Source organism: Glycine soja, chromosome 11 (assembly GCF_004193775.1).
Source record: "Glycine soja cultivar W05 chromosome 11, ASM419377v2, whole genome shotgun sequence".
Taxonomy (NCBI): domain Eukaryota; kingdom Viridiplantae; phylum Streptophyta; class Magnoliopsida; order Fabales; family Fabaceae; genus Glycine; species Glycine soja.
Genome location: NC_041012.1, coordinates 23,854,563 through 23,857,654, shown reverse-complemented (window position 1 = coordinate 23,857,654; position 3,092 = coordinate 23,854,563). Strand labels below are relative to the sequence as shown.

The following is a 3,092-nucleotide window of genomic DNA, read 5'->3' as shown; positions in this document are numbered from 1 at the left end:
AGTTTTATGGTATGTTTGTCTAAATTATTTTCATTTAAAATAAGTTTTTTTTATATTTTTTTTAAGAAACAAATCTATATTTTCTTAAAAAAATATTATATATAAAATACATATTTTAAAATTGTTTTTTTATAGTTTAAACAAACTACTTTTATAGCCTAGAGAGGTATTAGAGAGTGCATTAAGTACACACAACAAAGTATTTAGCTTAAAATTTTCTACTCACGTAGTTGGTATTTTTTATTTATTTCTGAGCATCCAATTGATATGTCAAAACTTTTCAACAATTAAATCAGAGATTTATTACTTGAAAAAGAAATATCAAATCTTCATTTAGACCTTAAATTTGTCACAACTTTTAAATGAGAATTCAAAGGGATAAAATTGGGTTGGACTGGTTTTAGACCCAATCGTAAGAGTTCTCTATATATAAACCCTATTTATCCCTAAAACCACTGCAACTGAAATTAGGGGTTTTGCTTCGAACCCTCTGAGCTGAACATTTTTCTTTTCTCCATAATGTCTGTTCTGAATCTCAATTTCAATTGTAACAGAAAAGCCATAGTTTATGTGTAGCCATTTTATTTTTCTCCCGGAAACCCTTTTTCTCTTTTTATTTGGGGGGAATACTGTAGCAACTAAATCTCTTCTAAAAGATTCAATTTTGATTTCTGGGTTTGCTTTGTTTTGCAAATTTATGAAATGGGTGTTATGTTTAACTGTGATGAGCCCAACAGACCTGTAATGGTTTTGCGGGTATGATCGCAATCATTAATGAACATCTAAGGGACTGAGTTAAGTTTGTATTGGTTCCCAGTTTTCCAATTGTTGTTGCTTGTCAAATGTACATGGCTTGTAATTTTTTTTAATATTTGAATTCAATTTGCGTGTTGTTGTGGCAAAGGCGTCAAATTTTGGTGTTTGATTGCTCTAATCGAGGAATGTTTTAGTAAATTATTTATGAGCTGATGTTTTGAGATCAATATAATTTAATAATTGAGGTTGAGGTTTGGAAAAGAGTTGTTATTTACCAGAAGATCCAATTTTCTTGGTTGGTGGTTTCTTGAATTCTACTTTTGGTTTTAGGACATGGGGTATTGAAGTTTCGTTTGAATTATACAATCCAGCACTTACGAGTTTAGTTTATAAATCTCTCACGACTTTATTTAAAATTTAGGAATTAAATTGATTTATTTTTAAAATTAATTAATTTTTTTCAAAATTTAGGAATCAAATTAAACAATTTAAAGTAACGTAAGAAACAATATATTAGAAACCTTAAAAACATATATTGTTATGGATTGGAATGAATTTTCCATGTTGATGATTTGCTTGCCCTTCTATCCAAAGGGAATTACGACATATGGAAGCTGTTTCAAGAACCCAATGTGAAGTATTATAAAAATTCACAAATATGAAAACTCTTCTTATACGGAATGTCCTAATGAAAAAAAGGTCTGATCAATGTTGATAAAACAGAAATTCAAATACATCTTTGTTCTTCTCCATTTTACTTGAAAAGGGAAACATTTATGGATTGAGATACTCTCCTTTTGGCCAAATTAAAAACATTGTGTTGACCCTAAGATTACAATTACATAATTTATTAGTCCTTCTTATAACGAAGGTGTAATTGGCCACTCTAAGGTTGATTTGTTGTATTTATTTTTTGCCACCTCACCTAAATGGATAAGCTCACGCCATAAAGGTATCATCCTGAACGTCTAAAGTGCATAAATTACTCTGCATTCCTTAGCCACATGTATAATCTCGTCAGAAGCTCAATGATGCCACGTTGTTGAAAGGCTTTGCACATAAAACACCATTAGATTTACAATACTGTAGCAATATCTCTAGGTCATAAAATCTAGATATGGCTTCGTCATCTTTCATATGTTTGTGTTTCGTGTTTACCTTGATCTCTTGCTTTGGTCTTGGCATTCCCACAGGTATGTCTCTATTAATAGATTATTGCCTTTAGGCATTGTATTTTGTAAGCATTGTTAATTTTCCTAATTATTTTAATTGTAGACTCTAAATCATCATTGTACTTAGGGATGGAAATGAGTCAAGCAGTTTTTTAAGGGTCTATGACTCGGCCTATTTAAGGTTCGACTTGACTTGTTTACTATAAATGCCAAACTCAAACTATAAAAAAAAAAGTTTGTTAAGCTCGACAGACCGGCTTGTTTAAATAATAATAATAATAACTATTATCTATACCATTTTAATGACATTATGAACGACACGATGAAATGACATTAAAGTGTTTAGAGAGTTCATTTACATGTGAAAAATTTTCAAAAAGAAAAATATTCAAGTTAAAAGGATAATGCCAGATTAATACTTTCAAAGAAAAGAATGTTTTGTAAAAATATTTTCAAACAATTTAAATATTTTTATTTGACTATATTAGTATAAATTATCTCTAATCCATATATTTTTTAATATTATGCTCTCTTTTTTTCATTTTCTTTTGATATATTTTGTGTTTTAATAACTTGAATTTAATATGATTTCTTTTATCAATTATTTTTGGATTTGTATATTACTTATACGAAATTTTATACGTTTTCTTTTTTAGTTAGTATTTCACTAGGTTGTAAAATAATTAATTGGTTAAAGACGTATTTAAGCAGACTTTTAAATAGGCTCGTAGGTCAAGTCAGACTTTTATGTAAGCTGAGCCGAGTCTTTAAAAAAAGCTTATGACAAGTAATGAGTCAAAGTCAAACCTTGCATATTCAATTCGAACTGAATTCAAACCTAATAAAGTTTGATTTGACTTAGCTCATTTTTACCCCTAATTGCCTTATATGAAGATCCACTCAGTTACCCATCTCCAAATTTTGAGCATCGTTCTCAATCAATGTTGCCTGATCACGAAGACAAACTCAAGCACCCAATTCCAACGCATGCCAAGTTTTCATATTTTACGGGTACAGTGTGATGTTGGCTTAATTACTTATTTATATTCTCTCATTTCTACTTATAAGATCCTTTTAAAAAAAATTGGATGAAACTTGATTTAAGTGTTTATCTTTTTTATTTTTAAATTTTTAAGATTTAGAAAACATGTAATGAGAATTAAA

General features: G+C 29.0%; 1 non-coding gene across 1 annotated transcript; it reads left to right on the top strand.

The window, feature by feature from the left end:
* The first annotated feature begins 714 nt into the window (after positions 1-714).
* LOC114377752 lies at positions 715-800 on the top strand. Its single transcript, XR_003659189.1, has one exon. It is a non-coding gene; the product is annotated as a small nucleolar RNA SNORD25 (small nucleolar RNA).
* The last annotated feature ends 2,292 nt before the right edge of the window (positions 801-3,092 follow it).